Raw genomic sequence first — 21,465 nt, forward strand, 5'->3', positions numbered from 1 at the left:
CCATACAAGTGATATTATTTAACAAGACAATAACTGTATGTTCTCTATATACACCACAGATCCCCAACTTAGAGGCCATTTTGAAAGCCTGGTTTGCCCGTGTCCTTCCCCATACGTCCTTGTATGAGACCTGCACTTAAAAACTCACTGTGGGGCAGGTCGGTATGTGATATTATTGGTGAACTCATTGAGAATTTTCAGATGTCCTATGGGGCAAGTATAAGTAATACAATGTAGCCTACTTTTTTCTAGCATCGTACATAATAGTTTTTTCTAGAGTCGTCACATCCTCTGCCTGCTCACTTCTTTGCATGCAATGACTGATGATTAAAAAGCCTCTTTAGAAGTGGTAATGTCCCAGTGTTACTAGAGGGTATTGAAGAGTATGCATGTCCCTCATGTTTAAAGCGATGGTGTCTATGTGTTTTGCAAACTGGGATAAATTCAAGCAGCTTTCCAGCCTGACACCTCCATAAACATGACTCTTCATAGGTGAAATGACATGCCGTATACTTTGAGCTGCATGCGAAATCCCCCCTCCATCTTCAAGCACTCAAGTCAACCCAAATTCTTTGTAAGGTGAGGAATGCAAATTGGCATCACAAAATGTAGAATAAGACCTGGGTTTTAATTTAGTGTACCCAACATTTAAAATTCCAATTCCTTTTAAACAATGCAGAGCAACTTGGAGATGGGTGCGTCCAAAAGCAAAAAAGGAGTAATTGGTCAAGGTGCATTTTGTCCATAAACTCGCACATATTCTACAAACTCTATAGCACGGTATGCAGGGTAAAAGAGCTAACACCCTCACCCTTGTTTATGTCACGGGCTATAGACTACGACAGCAAGGCTAGATATTTGGCGCACATTTTGGTGGATATCTAGTTTACAACAGTACTGGAAAAAATTTCTTGCACACAAGCATGACTGCTGAATTAAAATCACTTTGACCATTGCCTAAGTTAGGACCAGTGAGTGTTTCTTTGTCACTGCAATTGTATTTGTTTTAGCCATGGGACATACACATTTTGTTCCCAAGAGTGTTTTAAGAAAATGTTTGTCGTCTTTTTCTTTTACAGCGAAGCTGTTAGCATCTCTGTGTCTGTCCTTGAGCATAAATTATTGTCGGCAAAGGCTCATCCCCCTCGTAATGCAGAGGCTACAAGCACTCGGCAAAGTGAAGCGATCAGTGCAAAGAATCATTGAAATATATTGTGCAGCATACAAAACAGCATACGTTTAAATAAAGTAGAAGTGCAAAAAAATACCTCAACCATAAATTAAGCATTGCATAGTGCCCTTAGCAGTTGTACAGGTGGTTTTGGAAGAGTTTCGTTGGGCATCAATTTCCTTAGGGCTTCTCTATAGTGAGTCAATGTTTTTTTTTTATTCTGGACTTATACACCAGCATGTTTAGTCTGCTTTACTACATGGATTATCTATTTGTTTATTATCATTATCTTGAGCCAACGGGTCACTATTATCTAGGCACCCTATGGACTTAGTAAGATTTGTGTCATTAATTCCGTAAATCATTGTCACCATTTAATGAACAATATTTGCTGGCCGATTATTCATGCCTGAAAAGGGTCGTAAAAATGTCGATATAGTTAAGAGTCTGAAAAATGTTTCTACAAAAACCCTGTACATACCTTGCTGCACATGGACAGTTAAATTTGTCGTTATGATGGTCTGTACACCTACACTTTCAAAATGCAGGTTGCTGTGCTTCAGGCTATGTCAAGATGAAGATACAGTCACTGCCAGCACTGAATATGCATTTGGCAACTTTCATATGGGTGGTATGCCGTGCTTGCAGTCCACCTCAGCAACGAAGATTAGTTACAGCAAACAATTCTGAAAAATTGCCCGTGATGTATAGTCTGAGGTTTTATAGGGAAGGAGGACTCACTCTTTCATGGTCAACGCAAGATGGGCACCTTTTGTATATGTTTGTGGAGCTCCTAATTATGTTATTCAGATCGTTATTCTTGCCAAGTGCTTGTTTTGGCATTGTATTGGGAACACCGGCTGCTGCGTCCTTTTGATCAGGGCACATTCTCTTATATTATTTATGTTGCCCTGTGGCATTCATTGTTCTGAAGACCACAAAACTATGAAAACTAGGCACAGGCGTAAACTATGTATAACTTGTGCCAACATTGGATGCAGACAGTTTTGGTCAAGTTTGTGACACAAAAAAATAAATATGCTAAGGAACTGGCAGTAATGTAGACTGCTTTGTTGCTGCGCGTATGCAAGCATACTTTTATCTGAAAAATATGAAGTGTGTCATCAAAACATTAGTGGAAACATTACACTTTGCAGTAGTGGCTGTATGCACGAAGGCTACACACCAACTCAACTCGCTTTGCAATTTTAGAGCAAGAGCTCTACTATTCCATGTCTCTGAAGGTCATGTGTCGTGTCGCATTTACTTTGAGACGGTACGTGATCCGTTGCGGAAAGGTGTCGCAACTGCGCTCGCACTGAGCCTAGCCGCTGCGAGCGCAGTAGGAGAAGGTTAATGTGCTAATATATAGTCAGACGTACCGGGAGCACGCGCACATGTTATGTCATGTTGGCAAGAGCATTAACGTCTATAGTTTGACAGTTCGACTGGTGGTTCGAAGCACTGTCACAGCCAACTCGCTTTGAAGCACCCAGCATCGAGTGACGCTCGTCCGAGCACCAATTAGGTCGTAGTTTAAATGCTCCTTTAACAGCTGCTTCGCTGGCGCTTGGTCGCTCAGTCTCTCCCCATGGATGGCACGCCGGCTGGGCTGTCTGTGCCTGCGCTTTAGCGCAAGTGACAGGCGGAGTCCAATGATCCAGTAGAGATAGCTAGACGGCATGCTGCGAAATCCCAAGCAAATGCTAAGTTGCCTGCTGAATCTGTGGTGCAAAAGGAAGCCTGAGTAGCTTGTTATAGAGAATCTTGCCAAGCCCGTAAGCGTGCCAAGGTCAAAGGTACTGCAGTTACCGTCGTAGTTCAGCAACACAAAGAACAATAAGGAGAAGAAGACGAAGCCATCAATATAAGCAACGGCACCCAGGAAGCTTGACTGCAATTGCCAGGTTTCACCGTGACTTTACGGACAACCTCTTCCGCAATGTGTGTAACGTGTATGAAAGACTGCGGCCCAACTTTACTAAAGCACTATGCGCATAGTCTTGTAAAACCAAGCCAAACAGACGTTTTGCTGTTGAGCTAAACCTTAGCCAGTTTTTTTAAATGTACAGCCAAAACCCATCATAGTGAACAACCTTGTGGGCTAAGAAACAGCTTGATCTATCAGGTGATTTGATATACACAAACTCACCTGTAACATACTCAGATAAGCTTTTTTTCTTATGCAATTCTAAAATACCGACGATTTGTTCTTAATGGCTGCAATCACCAAACATACTTAAACTCTTATCCAGCAAACACTTGGGCTATGGCTGCATGTGCATGGAATAGATGTTTCATTTGGTCACCCTTTCTAGACGGGACTGTGGCAGTGTAATCAATGTATCAGCACATTCTTTCATATTCTATATGCCTAGCTGACACTGAGAAGCAGTTTGGCTTGCAAAATGGGAGAATACTTCAAAGATATTTATTACTCCCATGCAAATATTCAAAATTTTTAATGCAAATCAAATAGTTGTTGCTTTTTTCTTTCTTTCGTATTGTTTGAGAAGTCACTATCTGAAAGTTTGAATACAGTAAAACCTCGTTAAACCGTACCCGCTTAAACAGTAGTTTCGTTTTAAAGTAGTAAAAGTGAAATCCCCGACTCAGCGGCCATTGAACATAATGTGTTTCGTATCCGCATAAACCGTTCCAGCTTATTGCGTACGCATCGGTTAAAACGTAGCGTTCCTACTTTTCGTCGCGCAAACACAGCGCTGCGCCGTCTCCATCGGGCGGCCCGGCAGAACAACACGCCTCAGAGATCGGAACAACGGCCTCCAAGCGCCCTGTGCGTTTGCGAGTGAAGCCACATCAACATCAACATCATTTCGACGCGGTGCCAGAGAGATGGCGTCGTGTTAGCGAGGACTCGCGTCGTTCCGAAGCTTGGATAGAAAAGACGCCGGGTGCTCAGCATAGAAGAAAAATTAGACATCGTCCGTGCTATCGAACGTGACACGAAGAAGTCGGCGCTGACATGCAACAGGGATCTGCTGTTGACTACAGTGTGTGGCATTTGGAATGCGAAGAAGTTGCTCCGCAGCGCTGCTCCGACCGCGAAGATATGTCGGCTACGAGGTTCGACTTTTCGCCATCGTTGCCTGTGTTGTTGCCGAAGTGTCGACTAGCGACAGTGATGAGGACGACACGGAAAGCGATAGCACAGGCGATTCAGGCCCGACAGTGGCATAAGCCGCGCGTTACGTCAGCCTCATGAATGCAATCGTCGCGACGACAATAGGGGCGCGATACCGTAACTCTATTCCAAATGAAAATTATTCCAAACTCCGGCACCCGGCAACGAAAAAGGCGCCCCCGGGACTTCTGCAGCACTACTGCGCACGTGCACGGTCAATACGTAACGCCAACGAGGAATCTGCCATGCGACTGTTTGCCGAGAATAGGGGGCTGGCTGAAAAGCTGGCACGCAGCTTCAGTAAGTTTGAGGCCGCTGTCGTCGTCGTGCTAGGCCGCCGCGGCATCAAACGAAAATAACGCTTTTGTCGCGCGAAGTGAATAAATACTGCATGTTTTTTTTCCCCTTTCATCGCACTCTCTCCGAATGCTATTCGGCTAAACAGTACTACCGTTTGGTGCGTACCTTTCCCGAGCTCCGGCCAACTACGGTTTGACGAGGTTTCACTGTATTCACTTCTCTTGATTATCTGGAGAACAACATCACTTATTGGAGTCTTAATCGATAGAAAACAACGAAATTGAGTAGTGTTCCTAATGACACTTCTGTAGGGGAGCTGCAGTTGCTGCACCAGTTCCTGAGTGAATGCATGTTGCAGATATAATTTCTGCCGAATTGTTCCCAGTGATTCATTATGCATGCCTCACTTTCAGGCAGCCTGTATGCGAATTTGTGGTCTCGACATAGGGAAAACAATTTATTATTTGCCCAGTTGCACCATAGTCTTGCCCCTTTGAAACAATATACAGTGGTATAGCATTGCTCTTTTCTTCAAGGAATTCGACATTCTATATGCATTGGGTGACATGCTGTTCTGTTATTCATTCCTGGCATAGTCACAAGGCACAAATTAACTTAAAGCAGTTGGTTTCCATTTACAAGCTCTGCAGTGGGATGTTTGTCAGTTTGCAAACAATGTTGCATGCATTTAGATATGTCTGTAGTTGAGCCATGTAAATACAATGTATAAGCCTTTTTTTTTTACCCGAGCTCAAAGCAAGCTATATTTCATTGTGTTTCGAAATAAAATATTAGATTTCATTTCTTGAGATTGGTTTCTCAAACACAATGGACGGGCTTAATTTGACTCCGGTTCATTCAATTTTTGGTTATTTCTAACCCTGCCGAGGGTCCTGACCAACGTCCATGCATTTCTATGCTCCCTAAGTTCTGTTATTTCGATCCTAAGGTTAGCTTTTGCCGGATAATTCAAACTTGACAAGTGAACAGGCAGGCGACTGACCCTTACTGAGACCCCAATAATGACCCCTTTAGTAGGAGCGTCTGTCTTGACGGAGCTTATGAGGAAGTGGTTGCTTTGAACTCACGTCATCGTTAGTCGAAAGCGCCGCTTTTTTTCTCTCTCTAGGAAAATTGTCAAGCAATAAGCCTAGCTCACAATGTCCTATTACAGTACTTAGCTGATTCTGATGCGTGCCTGCCTTTAATCTTGAGAATAAAATTGAGCCGAAAATTGCCTGCATGCTGCAATCCCACAATAAACCAAAACTGCATTTGCAGCATTTGTATGTTTTCCACAGAACGCGGCCGTATTGCTGCGAAGATAACTATATGAAACTGCGTGGCGAAGCCCTCTTTAAAAAGCCGGGCGCCATTGTGCACCAATTTTTCTTACCAAAAAATTGGGCACGCATTAAATTTATACTTTCTTAAGGAGCTTTAATGTCATTTCTACGTCCGTGTTCTACTTTTCAAATATAGAAAGTGTGCACGCATTTGATTCGGGGGCATGTCAAAATCTGGCAACTACTGCCAAATGAATTGGCAGTATGTCATCAGCTTTTTGCACCTAGTGTTTCTTTGTTGTAATTGGTTGTTCATAGCCTGGAATACAAATTCAGTTAGCTAAACCCGTTTTAGTGCACTAAATAAATGATGGTGTTTGATGACTTCGCATTGTTTATTCTTGTTGATACAGTAAAACCCTGTTAACTCATAGATTCGAGATACTTATCCAGAGTATTACACAAGAGGATCTCTAGAGAAGAACTGAAAAATATATGGGGTTGACACCAAGCCGGAGAAAATTTTCAGCTTAACCGATATTTCCAGTTATCAGCGTTCGAGTTAATGATGGCTTACTATATTTCCATGCTTGGACTTATAGCATGTAATCAACTTATTCAGTTTCGTATGCTGTGTATGTCCTGTTGACTGCTCCAAGAGAACTTGAGCGATTGCACTTGGAAGTTTGCTTGTGATTGCCATTGAATGCACTTGGTATGACAAATATTAATCGGCAATTTAAGTTACTAGAGAGCTGTTAATATGCATCGGCTTACTCCATCTCCACATTGGTACAACTACAGTTATGACAGTTCTGCTGGCACTGGCGCTTCATCTTTCTCTAGTAATATTTCTTTGAAGCACCTGAAAGATTCTTTGTTTTTTAATAATAAAAGTAATTAGATGGAATTCAAGCCCAACAGAGAACCCTTTTTTTTTTAATATGATAATAGTTTCTCAATGTTGTATCTAATTATTTCTGTGTGCTCCCTGGAATAGTACGAATTGAGCACAAGCATTATTTCTTCCGTAGATGCATTTTTATGACACTACAATACTGTTAGCACTGCAGGCAACTATTGCATACTGTTCATTTCGCAACACACAGAACAATGATCACTTACACTGGGTAATACAATATAGACTGAACAGATCTATATAGATTTGTAAATATTTTTTCTAGTATTTTCTCCTTGCGAGATTGTGTCTGTACCATTTAATAAAAGGAGGAAGAATCCTATATCATTAACATTTTATTACCTGATGCACTGATGCCATAATGTTGGAGTTTGTGCTGGCACTAGTAATATTCTGGCGAATAAAGACTTCAGAGACAACCATAAACAGTTCATCTAAAACTTCTATTGCAGCCTGCAAGTCCACATTAATGCTTACCTTACTGCTAGGCAGCCAATAAAAGGAACACACGAATAAAGATTTACCATTTTAACACGAATCTGAACCTATACAGCTTCACAGGACCTTACATCAACTTGAACATTATTTTTGTGTACTCCCAGGAATGGAAAAGTGTGCAAGGCTCTGGCTTAAAATGGAGCCTAGGAGAGATTCTTTATAATTGCTATATACAGTTTATTAAAGAATATTTAAAATCAGCCAAGAAAATCCTTTTCTTTTAGGTGTATCATTAAAGTAAAAAATTAATCATAAATGTAGTTATCAAGAGCATTGATAATTGATATCCTTAAATAATACAATAATTGCAAGACACGTGCATCCTCTGAATTCTTCTACATGTGCACACAAAATTTGGCTTCGATTGGGCCACGCTAACTACAAAAATTTTTTTTTGCTCAAGTACTAGTAAAAACAATGTAAGATTGAAAAGAAAGATGAAAATCAGGTTGAAAGTTCATAAACTTGGCATTACTGTTGCATATGATCCATTGCGTGAAATTTGCCGAGAACGCAGGACAGTCTGTTCCAGTTTAACATTTTCCTGCTGTGTTGGCGGTATCCTCATAACTCTTGCGAGCTTCGCTCTCCTGCTGGGCTTTCTTTGATGTACTTTGATGAAAGCATTTAGCGATAAAATGCGTTTCACCAAATTATTTGGTTCTTCTCTTGTCTCTTTGGTTTCCCAGAGCTAACAGTTGCCGAGTTGGCATGGTTACCAACTCCTGTAGAACTTCCTCAAAACTTATGTTGTACAACAGTATGGATTTAGAACTGACTGTCTCCACAGCATGAAGCCAATTGCTGGTGGTTGAAATTCTTAGCCGTGTTTTGGAGTTTGTGCAGTATACAGCAAAGCACCTCATTTTTGCTGATCATCCTCTCATATGTAAGAAGCACAGCCTTCGCCTGAGCACTGGTGAACAGTGAAGAATCAGCTGGTGTCGACTCAGGCAGTGCCAGTGCTCGTTGGTTGTTGCACCAGGAAAGCTTGTGATGTCGCCAGTATATCTGTGGTTGTTGCGAACCTCATCTGCAGGGCATGAACGGAAATCTGAAGCTCTTACTGCTGTGGTGCCTCCATTAGATTCATTTTTTGCAATATTCTTGCTGGAGAAACGTCTGGCATTCTTGCATGTAGAAATACGATGTTGAAGCATAAATATAGAATAAAAATCTAGAAACATTATATTTTTAAACAAAAATAGTTTTTCGGCTTGCACCTCTCCTTAATCAGGTAAGTCGCACAATGAGATAGATGATGGAGTTCCAGACGAAGACCTCGTACATAATCTATATTAAGCTGTACATTGCCTCCCGTCTTGTACTTTTTGAGGGGTAACAGGGCAATAGCATACTATGGCAGATGATTAGTTGCATTCTCGAGGATTTACTGATCGCGGTACTTGCACTGAGCTAAGCCAGGTCATGCAAGCAATGCAAGAAGACATGTTGAACTTAGCCTCTCTGCGAGGTTAGCATAACTTTTGTTTTTCTTTATCTCATCTATGAATGCATCTGTTAATGTCATTGACGTTGTTTGTGCTTAGCAATACAAAATGTCTCGTGTTGAAACAGCTCAAGTTATGCAAATGTACATGAACAGTGTTGCAGCAGCATTTTGCCATTGAGCTTGGTTGTGCGTTTAGATTTGGGGTGTGTACAGTGCAAGTAGAAACCAGTTTCAGAAAAACGCTGTGACAGGTTACCGTGTGTTGCATACAGAAATTTACTTTGCTATGTGTTATATAGTAAATAGGTCAGAAAATAACCAACCACCATATTATACCATGAACTAGTTGTAATGATGTCTTGCTCTCAAAATTAAAATGCAGCTCACAACTGCATAGTGTGTTGTAATGTTTGTTGGCCTGGTAACTATGCTTGAGCTTCTCTTCATTGTTGATAACATTTTGCCGTCCTCTTTCTCTCTTTAGGTGTGTGTCACTGGTGGATAAAGAGCGTCATGTTGTGGCCCCCACCATCTACCATCTTGATAATATGTGATGTTACTTTTTATTCGTGGCTGTACATTGTAAACCTTCCTGCTTCTTTGTGACTGGTCCCTCCGGTAGTGTTACTGGTCTAAACAATATGATTTGATATTTTTCTGCTACGCTCACATATTTTTTTCCTGTAGGCTCTTCTTTGGCGCTTTCTCTGGTTATTATACTGTTTCAGCCTTTTCATTATGTTTGCATGTAAGCATTTCTATTAATAGTATTTACTGTTTAATGTTGATTAGAAATTCAGTTTGGTCAATTTGCCTCAGTTTAAAAGTTGCAGTGTTTGTTGTTCAATTTTGATGATGTTTTAATTCTTGCACTTGTAATATGTAATCTTTTGGCATCATTAGAATTTGATTGTGTCTGGTGCTCCAAGGCAAGTTGAGTGATCGCACTTGCAATTTCACTTAATACAGGCAATAGGTCTTAATTGCACCACTGTTTGAAGAAACAGATTCACTGAAATTGGCTGCCGTAACTCGAAACCAGCCTGCGACGTCGCCAAAGTGCGCGCCTGCGCTGGCCTCATCTTCAAATGGATCTGCAATGTTTGCAGAGTTCACGTAGTTTCAGTAGCTTCGTATGCACTGTGCTTTTGATGTTTAGTTAGCATTGAAATGAGAGATGCATGCAGGTCAATTCGCTTGTTGCTGCTGCCACGATTCTTCACTCCAGCATTTTCACAGCAAGTTTCCGCGGTCAAGAAGTGAGCTGTTGAAGGTCATGTTTACCTGTGTAAACACGTGGCACCGTGCTTGTATATTTAATAAGGGAATGTTTACAAGTTTGTACGACCGGTAAATCTACTATTCTTACTTCATATAGCTATCTACTAATTTGCTATCGCATTCAATGCTTTGGCCTTTAGGTGAAACTGCAACTTTCTTGCAGCATGTCTTCTTCGATATGTTTACAAGAATCATCCCCCTGTTTCTACACTCTCAGCAATGAAGCATTAATTGCAGATTCAAGACATTGTTTCTTTTCCCTCTTGTGTACTGGATATAGTATCTTTTGCTATTGCTTTGTTTTATGAGACATGTTTATGTAGATATATACTAAAAGTGTGGTATAAATCAAATATATTTATTATTGAGGCAACTGTGCTGGGGCTATGGCAGCAAAGCATTTTATATGGCGACTGGTCGCTTCTTTCCATAGATTACCTTTTCTGTTCTGGAGTCTTTCGAAATTTCAAATTTTATTGCATTTGTTGATGCAGAAGCTTTTGCACAGTAGTTGGTAAAACGAGGTTTTCCATACTTTGTCGTTTTCATTTTCAGTGTGTTGTATAATCTGTCTGGTTTCTTTTCTTGTACATACATGCATGTGCATGGCCATTTCCTGCTCATGAGCAACCAAGGTATTACAAGCTTCTGATTTCTGAGCTCGTTTTGTGCACCACTTGTCTTGAGTTAAACGAGTTCCTGCACAGTAAAACAATATATCTGGATCAGCCTGCTTGCAAAGTCAGATTGTTGTTGTCTTAATTGAGCAGTTTTTTATCTTTGTACGTGTTAAGGTTGCTCAGATCTTTTATGCTTAACAAAAGAAGGTATGACACAATAATGCAACTTAAAAATGTTTGCAAACAAGAGCATTGCTGTAGTAACATCTAGACCACTGTATGCAGTTATGACTGTTGAGCACTGGCGGATTTTCTAGATGTTCCAGTTATCAAGCAGAGGTCTGTACAGTCTACTGCTGAACCCTGTTGTAGTTATGAGGCTAACAGCCGCCACCCATGATGCATACTCTTCCAAGAGAAATGTTCTGTTGTACGGAGTGTTATGCGGTAATAGCAGAGAGAATAAATACCTTTCATAAAATTGCAAAATAGTGGTAATAATGTTGCACATTCGACTAAAAGTAACTGGTACCAGTTCAAAGCTGCATCCTGCTATTATTCTCATCACCTGAGGAACCATATACTGCATTGCTTTTTGCATTTAAAAAATAGTTGTTGCTCTTGTATGGTCCTATATAAAGCGAAGTCCTCAAGTGTATATATTTGTGAAGCCAGTAGCTATGTTCCTTACTGATGTACTTATGTACCAGACTGCGTGTTTTGTCATTGAACTTCGGGTTTAGAAAGAAAAAACTGAAAACCATGCAGGAGCAGCTTGCAATAATACTGCAATCCCCGTCCTCTCACATTATGATGTTTTTACAATTTGAATTTGTTTTCTTGGCAGGAATGCGTGTGAATTTTTCCGTCTGAGTCATTGATAACACATAATAATGTACCTAATAATAATAACACATAATTTTCCATTCTATAAGTAATTTCTTTTTCTGAAATTTTCGTTGGTGCGTCTTATACACCAGTGCAATTTGTATACGGCTCTTTCCTGTTTCTTTGTTTCTTCTTTTGAGGTAAACGGTTGTCAAAATCGTATTGGATGCTATGGCCTCCAGCAACCCGCTGTGTTGACCTCTGGCAGTTGCGACAGGTTGTGTGCACGATATGGCGGTACCGGGTTCTTTTTGTGATAGTCGGGGACCACACAGTCCGAGACGGATGGAGCAGCAACGTGAGTGGTGGAAGGCCACAAGTCGACCAACTTAAAAGTCAACGCCTATCAGATCGCTTTCAAGATACGCGCGTGCCTTTGCGAAAACTACGCAGCTGCTACCACAGTACAAGCCTTCCTCCAGTGTCCGCTTTCTCGCTTTCCACCTTTGTGCGTGATTCGGCTCACTGTTGCACACTTTCAATCGCACATACAGCATAGATGGCGCATGGGGACGATGTTATTGCCCTTGGACTGCATACGCTAGATCGCAGCAACCATGATGGCACAAATACACAAAATATCATTGCTTGCGCATGACCTGCGTTCACGAAGTGAAATGTCACCGTGTTTTTTTTTAAGTCGCTTACCGACTGAACAGCTGTGTCTTATACACTGGTGCGACTTATATACCATCTTGTTCTAAAAAGCTGCCGTTCTGAGGGGGGTGCGATTTATAAAAAAGGACTTATACGCTGGAAAATTCATATTCAGCAAATGTTTGGTCTAATCTGAAATTACAATCAATATTTCTTCAATGAAGAAAAAAGCAATTGTCAGTATTAGTATCTATGTTGCGTTTTTTCATTGACATTTCATAATTACAATTTTGTTTTCAAATCAAAGGCATTACTATGGTAACCTATTCTAATTTGTTTTTGCAGCATCGAGGCCTTCCAGCTGTCAAGCTGCAACTATGAAAAGTGACAAGTCAGATCAAGGACGCCGCCACCGCTGTAACTTTTGTGACTATAAGACTGATAGTATGTCTCATCTGAAAGCACACACCATCGTCCATACAGGGGAGCGGCCGTTTGAATGCCATTTGTGCCCTCAGAGCTTCGGACTAAAGTGCAACCTCAAGGTACACCTGCGCACTCACACAGGCGACAAACCATTTCAGTGCCCTTCATGCCCTCGGAGCTTCTCGCTTAAGTGCACTCTGAATAAACACGTGCGCACTCACACAGGCGAGAGACCATTTCAGTGCCACTTATGCCTTAAGACGTTTACAGCGAGAAGCGGCCGTAATAAGCACCTGCGCCATCACAAGGGCAAGTGACCCCTTCAATGCTAATTCTGTTTTAAGAGCTTTTTAGTAAACTCCTTATTTACTTGTCAGAACTGTGCAAGTGTTAAAGATGCTCTGTAAGACATATAAAGCTTTGGGTCTAGTATCAAAGATATGCCTTCATCATTACTATTTGTGTATTCTTATGCATATAGGAAACTGCTGTAGGCTGCTATCAGTGCGCGTGCATAGGTTCCTGCCATCCAGGGATAGTGCTTGTTTATGCTTGCAGCGAGTTTTACTTGATTGTGTTTGTCTGATCTTGATGGGTGGCTATTAAAAGACACCTGTGACAAAATAAATCTTGTTTTCACAGCGTACGTCTGCTGTGTCTTGACTACTGCATTCTGAGCCTGCCAGCATGGTGTAGCAATGGCAACAAGAAATCTAATCGCATATTGGAATGCAAAGGCTTTGCTGCTTGAGCATTGTCATGACAAATACCACTGTTTGATGAGGTAACAGCATTGCAAAGGATGCACAGAAGATAATACTTCTTTTCTTGGCTCTCGGATCAAAGTGAATTGAAGTATTCAGTAGGCGATGTTCTTCTTGTCAGATGAACCAGTTCACCATCAACGGGACTGTTGAAATTCTGGAGGGATTCTAGAAACCCAAACCCAGCAAGGTTGAAGAAAGCTTCAGATTTTTACTCTTGTCCAAAATGAAGACAAATCAGTGCAGCAGTTGATTGTCGAGCTCAGACAACAAGTTGACAAATGCAACTTTGGTGACTGTTCACAATCACCGAAAGCCAAGCATCGGTGCTGAGTAATGAAGTCATCCGTTCCGTGCAGCACTTCTGTGAAGGCGTTAATGGTAATGGACATGGGCACCATGTAATGCGTAATTCCCTGCAATGTCTACAGCATACACTGCACAAAGTGGCTTAAAACCAAGAAGACAGACTTGAGGTTGTCCTGCTACCTGGGAGCTCTGGCTATGGCTGGCAAGGTTACATTGACAGTTTGCTACGAGTGTAAGTCGCTGACTGCTTCCATGACTGTAATTCATCATTTAGGGCCATGTTTGTCTGGTCGCAACCTTATTCGAGCCCTGAACAATCCCAGGTGCTACAGTTTCAAGCCTCAGTAGTACCAGCAGACGACATAAAGACCTCGAAGAAATGTTGCAGTATCAGCGTCTTCAAGCGAGAACTAGGCCTGTTCAAGGCTCTGCCCGTTCACCTGTACGTCAAAGGGGGAGCCGTTCTGTAGTTTGTCAAGGCGAGGCCACTGTCATATGCAATCCGAGACAAGGCGACTGAAAAGCTTGAAAGACTAGTCAAGTCAGGCATGCTTTCTCCTGTGACTCACTGAAGATAGGTTACGCCAATTGTGCTGGTGCTGTAGAAAGATGGATCTGTTGGGATCTATGTTTACTACAAGCTAACTGTAAATGCAGCATGCGTTACAAGATAATCTTCCAGTCATTGATGATATTTTTTCAGCTGTGCACAATGGAGACATCTACAGCACCTTCAATTTGTAGGATACCTATAACCAGATCCTATTGGATGAAACGTGAAAGAAGTTGAAGACCATCAGTACCCACAAAGGGTTGCTTTCCTTCAATCGCCTCCATTTTGGAGTGTCTTACGCACCAGCTATCTTTCAGCGCATCGTAAAAAATATGCTTGGCAGTCTAACAGGCATACAGACATGTATGGATAAGTTACTGGTTTTCAGAAGGGAAATGCAACAGTGGATCAATCTCAAGGCAGTCCACCAGCATTTTCGTGAATGTGGTGTCAAAATACGGGAGCATAAGTGTTCTTTAATGAATGTGAGCAAGCTCCATTCTTACATAAGTCTTCTCGCTTATTGGAGCAGTTTACCTACTGAGTGTGGCAACAATGTTTGCTTCGTTGTGCAACTTTGTGAAGGATTGTCATTTGAAATTCTCATCGAAGCAGCAGCAGTCCTTAGAACAATATGAAAGCCCTCCGAAATGTCAAAATGTTCACGTACTTTGATGCAACGAAGTTGCTGCGCCTCAAGTGCAACACATCTACGTATAAGTAGGAGCGGTGCCCCCTCGTTTTCATCAGCCAATAAAAATCAAAAGCAGCTCCACCCTTTGTAGTTTACCACCGTCCTTCTCTCCCGCTCTTTACCTTGACGCTCGGCCCTCCCATTGGCTGAATGACATGTGTCCTCACTTGCCTTTTGGTTGCTTGTTTTTTTGCTTCCGCCGCCTTCAAGGTGCCAAACATTGCGAGCGGCGTATGCAGGAACCACGTTTCGCACCTCCATTGTGCTTTTGTACGAATTTATATGTTTGCAATGCTGCATTGCTGTGCCTTTGGTTGCAGCACAAGTGAAAGGGATGGCACGCAACTATTCTGTATTTCATCTGCCAAGCGAGATGCAGCACAGAGGGAGGTCTGGCTTCAATGAATCAGCTGGGGTGATTTCAACCCAATGCAATGGTCTCAGCTCTCTGAGGTAGGCGAGCGATTCTTTGCTCATCACTAATCTCATATGCTGCCATTTGTTGTACGCGGCTACGTTAGTTTTTCTTTCTCCTAAGTGCCGCATGTTCTCACTGCATTTGCAACTTTCTTGCCCGACTTCAATCAAGTAGTCTTCAAACGCACATGCTTTTTGTCGACTCAGTCAGACATTTCACGCGCAGTCTTTGCTTGGCCTGAATGTATGCTAACAGCACCTTTTGAGTGTATCGCCGTTCGTTAAAAATAGGTGGCGGTACGTAGGCACACAGGTGCGCTTATTACATTCCAATCATTATAAGCCGTTATTTCTCTTTAGCACCTTATCCACCCACGTCAAACCGTTATGAAGTGTGACGAAATGTACTGCGGCGATGGCAACACTGCGGGGACCGTACCTTGAAAACAATCTGCAATGCCGACAAAGAGTGCCGAGCGCTGGCATAGCTTCGTGCTTTGTGTTCTCACTGCTTGCTTAGCGTTGGACAGAGATGCATGGAGAGCGTCTGCTAGTTTAGCGCCAGGTAGGGAAAGCCACGGTCGACAGAACAGAGAGTGAAGGCTAGCACAGGTGGAGAGATGGCACTAACTTTATTTCATTTAGGGGATTTACCATTGTGTTGCCAGCATAGACAAACCTATAGGGTTCTGTCTCCAAACACTGGTCCAAGCTGAACGAAGTACACAGATGAAGCAGAAGTCCTTAGCATTTTCTTTTGGCATAACCAAGTTATGCGAAGCCAAGGTATGTGACATAGGTTTGTTTCATCATTGTATAGTGGGACACACCTACTGTGCATACAGAGTGAACCTAGTTGGCATTGAAGCGACTCATTCGAGACCAGTACTGAGCTTGTTGTACATACGCAGTGCTCCAAGTTGGCATAAAGGAGTTTCTTCAAACAGCAGTACCGACCCAGTTGCGTACCTACCGCGACCCGTGACATCGTAGAAGAGGTTCGTTCAAGAGCTACATGTATGTACTGTTACAATCTGCCAGTGCGGTATGTCACCTTCCAGCCTCTGCTGCCCTACTATGATAAATCACTTGAGGTTCACAATACGTTCCGTCGGACAGACCAGCGGCGACACCAAGGCAAAATGCACTTGACATCTATGAGGTTGATTTATGGCACGACGCTGAGACCAAGAAACTCGTGGTAAAGTTTTTTATTTGCAGATTCATTATGGTCACTTCTGGGCCATACCAGGAGCCAAGATGCCCAATTGCAGTCAAGTGTGACAACCCTGTCTACAAGGATCCCTTTCTTTAGGACAGTGAGCCATGCGCGCTCGGGGGCATTTATGTGATGGCGTTCAGATAAATGTTCTGGAGTGATCGTGCACACTCGCCGTCAAGGCGACTGCGAGCGCTCTGATTGCAAGACGATCTGACTGGGGATTTCACTGGCCTAGGGATCTAGGGAGGACAGAGGGGCTAAACGTGGAGGCCTGTGCTATTCTAGTGTGCTCTGATGTGTGCTCACCAAAAAGATGTAGCCTTCTGAGCTGTAGCTCATGCTATGATAACAATATACTGCACTCCGTGCTCCAGCCAGTACGAGTACCCCTTGTTCTATGTAAATAAGCTTCACTTTCCAATGTAAATAAACACTTCCATTCCTAATCCTTTCAACCTCGTACTCTTCACTAAAGAAGCAATCCTTGCGAAGAGAACTCGGATGATGACATGGGCCCGCTTGGCCTCGGTGTGACTCCCGTGTGTGACATCCCACTTAAGTGATCGGTATGACGATGCCAGAGGAATTCAGTTGAGAAAAGGGTACTTGACAACTCGTAAATCGGTGTCATCAGCCCTCCTTTTTTTTTCTTGTAAAGCTTTTATGAACTCCTCTGTATGTAACCTGCATGTGTGAGTGATCATAGCTCCCAGACGTCTTATTAATGTAAGTCTGCAAAACAGTAATCTGCGTTCATAATTATCTTCTATGGCACAGAATTGCCAGAATATAGTGTTATTTATGCTGTGCTATTTCTAAATATATTGTTACAAAGAATTGCGAAGAAGTGGTTTTATTTACAGGAGATGGACGATGATCATATCGTGATCGTAGCGCAGCCCGGCCTCAAAACTCCGTTCTTTTCGTCTTCTCTCTTCTTGTCCGTGCCTTTTGTATCCATTACATTTTCCCGCAAGCAGATGAAGCCCGTGAGGCGAGTCGGGATGGACAAGCAGGGTAGAAAGGCTTCAGGCGAGCAATATGAGTCAGCTGAGTTCTGCTTGATTGCTGACCATTGCATAGGAGGCGAGCTATGATGTAAGTGAGTTCGCTCAGGCGGTCCACAACTAAAAATGGGTCTGAATAATGTGACAAGAACTTTTGGCACAATCCACGCTTGCGTTGCGGTGTCCAAAGAAGGACCAAGTCAACTTTTTCCAACGATACTTGTACTTGACGATCGTCGTATCACTCTTTCGAGCGACTTTGCGAGGCCAGAGTACGAAGACGAGCTATTCGACAGGCTTCTTCGGCGAGACACAATGTCTTCGATACAGAATCGTTACTGTGCAGTACGAAGGGTAAGAAAGTGTCTAGAGGGCTTCGCGGTAACCTTGCATACAGGAGATGAAATGGGATATAGTTCGTGGTTTCGTGTTTCGCCGTGTTGTATGCGTAAGTGATGAACGGAAGCATGTCATCCCAGTTCTTATGATTGGAGGAGACGTACATTGCAAGCATGTTGGTCACCATTCTGTTCGTCCTTTCAACGAAGCGATTGGTCTGTGCATGGTACGGCGTGGAATGACGGAACTGTGAAGTGGACAAACGAAGTGACTCTTCAATGGCATCAGCAGTGAACTGGCGACCACGGTCGCTGATGATGACACGTGGTGAGCCATGACGAAGGACCACGGAACGCAGCAGGAAGACCGCCACGCAAGCAGCGGTGGAAGACGGTATGGCGGCAGTTTCTGCATACCGTGTAGGATGGTCTACGCAGACAATTATGCAACGGTTCTTGTTGTTAGATAACGGGAATGGACCCAAAAGGTCTATGCCTACTTGCTCGAACGGCATGCTGGGCGGTGTCAACGGCCGAAGGGGACCCGAGGCTGCGGTGGTCGGTCGCTTGTGACCTTGGCACGTCTCACAACTAGCGACATAGCGCTTGGTTGTTTCGTACATCTTGGGCCAGTAAAAGCGCTCCTGCGTGCGGTGCAGCGTTCGTACGAAGCCGAAATGCCGGATGTCACATTGTCATGCATGGCGCGTAGAACGTCGGAGCGGAGACTCTCGGGGACAACAAGCAGAAAACGCACTCCATGCCCGGACTAATTAGTTTTGTAGAGCAATTTATCACGGACAGTAAAGCGACCGCTGCCTTTAGAAGTACGGGCGGCAACAAAAAGCGGATCGAGGGTAACATAATTCCATTGTTCTCGTTGAAAGTCTGCCGTGTCAGGGAACGTAGAAGTAACAGCAGCGAGACGGTCGTCAAAATTCTCAGCATCGCACTCGGTAGTCGCAAGAGGAATCCGAGAGACGCAGTCTGCGTCAGCATGACGACGGCTACTCTTGTACGATACCACAAAGTCGTATTCCTGGAGGCGCAGCGCCCAACGTGCGAGGCGACCAGAGGGATCACGCAAACCGACCAGCAAGCATAAAGAATGATGGTCGGTGATAATCTTGAAAGGTCTACCGTAAAGGTAACACCGAAACTTTTGTATGGCGAAAACGGTTGCCAGGCATTCCTGTTCCGTAACCGTATAATTGCGTTCAGATTTGCTCAGGCAACGGCTAGCATATGTGACATGCTCTGCGCCACTGTGACGTTGTACAAGCACCGCTCCTATCCCGATTCCACTAGCATCAGTGTGAACTTCAGTCGGACAAGATGGATCAAAGTGACGCAAGAGAGATGCTGACGTTAGTATAAACTTCAGTTGAGAGAATGATGCGTCACACTCTGGTGTCCAATCGAAGGAGGCATTTTGTTGCAAAATATTTGTCAATGGGTAAACGATGTCGGCAAATTGGGGAACAAAACGACGAAAATACGAACATAGGCCAATGAATGAGCGGAGTTCTCGTGCTGACTGCGGTGGTTTGAAGGAGCTCACCGCTTCAATCTTATGAGGATCGGGTCTGACGCCATCCTTGTCGACTAAGTGTCTCAGAACCAGTGTTTGACGTTCGCCGAACCGACACTTCTTTTAGTTTAGAACCAGTCCAGCTTTCTCAATGCAGTCGAGAACGAGGCTGAGGCGTTCGTTATGTTCTTCAAACGTGCGGCCAAATATTACAACATCGAGGTAACACATAAATATCTCCCACTTAAGACCACATAGTACTGTGTCCATGAATCTTTCAAAGGTAGCAGGAGCATTGCAAAGGCCAAAAGGCATAACATTGAATTCGAATATGCCATCTGGAGTCACGAAAGCAGTCCTTTCCTTGTCGGCAGGGTCCATAGGTATTTTCCAATACCCCAATCGCAAATCAAGTGTTGCGAAGTAAGAAGCAGCGTGTAAGCAATCAATGACGTCATCGATTCGCGGTAGTGGATAGACATCCTTCTTCGTCACTGCGTTTAGATGTCTGTAATCCACGCAGAATTTCCAGGAGCCATCCTTTTTCGCACCAGGATTACTGGGGCTGCCCATGGACTAGACGACTCTTGAACGACACCTTTGTTCATCATTTCCTTGACTTGCTCTGCAATAACTTTGCGCTCGGACGATGACACTCGGTAGGGCTTCTGGCGGATGGGGTGTGCTGAGCCGGTATCTATTCTGTGACGAGCGCGGGACGACAGTAAATGAAGGGCTGCATCTCCATGCGTGAAGTCGAACGCAGCCTCATGGCTGGCAAGGACCTGTACTAGTGCTTGCCGTTCCAATGTACCAAGAGCCTTGCTGATCATGCCAAGCATTAGCTCTTCACAATGGCGATTATCGCAAGAAGACAAAGCTGTAGAGACGTCCGTAGTTAGTGCCGCTATTGAGCTACAAGCGGCTTTATCGAAGAGAGCGATTTTCATACCGCGAGGAAGGACAATCGGCGTGGCGGAACAGTTCAGCGTCCACAATGTGGCGACTCCTTTCGTCATGCACACGACAGAGCAGGGCACAAGTATATCTTTTTTAGCACCGTTTATTCGGAGAGGCCCAACTACAAGGTCAACACAGTCAGTATCAACAGTAGTTGCCGAAACACGAACGGGCGTCAGGCATCACGATGGTGCAATCACTTCATCAAAAACACTGAGTGTGTCTGTGTCCCTGTCTTCCCCACCCGCGCTTTGTTCAGAATGTGCTGATATAAATAACTTGTTCAATGATATTTCGCCACAACCACAGTCCACGGAAGCGCCGCACTGTTCAAGAAAATCGATACCAAGAATAACATCGTGCGAACAACGTGAAAGAACAAGGAATTCCGACACAAACACTTTCCCAGCTAACAAAACACTCGCAGCACAAACACCAAGGGGATGAAGCCACTCGCCGCCTACTCCACGAAAGGTAATACCGTCGTTCCAAGAAAACATAACTTTGTGGCCTAGACAGTTTTTGAAAGCGAGGCTCATCACAGACACAGTCGCCCCAGTATCAACTAACGCCATGGTTGGTATTCCGTCAATCGAGACATTCACTTTGTTTTTGTACATCACAACAGGCAGAGGTATTTCTTGCAAAGACCATCCGGCGACCACACCTCCATTGGCCGCGGATGCTAGTTTCCCGGCGGTGGTGAGGAGGAACGGCGCCGAGGGGACGGAGAGCGACGGGAACGCCTATTTGGTGGCGTCAAACTCCGCTCAGATGCTGGCGAATCGCTGCGTCTCGTCTCGTGTGAGAAGTGATCCCATGGAATCAAATCGGTCGTCCGCCAGTCATATGAAGTACGGGTTCTGGGTGGCGAGAACATCGATGGTGTCCTACCTGATTGACGGGCTTGGCGACAATACCGAGCTATATGGCCTGTGGAACCGCAGTTGTAGCACACGGAAGGGTCGCGGTTCACAGCGTCTTCCTTGAAACGAATGGTAGGCGGCTGCGGGCGGCGAGAAAGTTCGTTGTCATGTGGATAATATGTCTCTGTTGCTTGCTGAAATCCGTTATACATTTCAAAAG

At 43.7% G+C, this 21,465-nt stretch overlaps 1 long non-coding RNA gene across 2 annotated transcripts; it reads left to right on the forward strand.

Annotated features, from left to right (window-relative positions):
• The first annotated feature begins 4,026 nt into the window (after positions 1-4,026).
• On the forward strand, positions 4,027-13,226 carry LOC129381476 (uncharacterized). 2 transcript variants are annotated; one of them, XR_011890903.1, is made up of 2 exons: positions 4,027-4,616; positions 9,257-13,226. It is a non-coding gene; the product is annotated as an uncharacterized lncRNA (long non-coding RNA). The 2 variants fall into 2 exon arrangements; XR_011890904.1 differs by having other exon boundaries at positions 4,027-4,258.
• Positions 13,227-21,465: the final 8,239 nt, after the last annotated feature.

The sequence above is a fragment of the Dermacentor andersoni genome, chromosome 11 (genome assembly GCF_023375885.2).
Source record: "Dermacentor andersoni chromosome 11, qqDerAnde1_hic_scaffold, whole genome shotgun sequence".
NCBI classification, from domain to species: Eukaryota; Metazoa; Arthropoda; class Arachnida; order Ixodida; family Ixodidae; genus Dermacentor; species Dermacentor andersoni.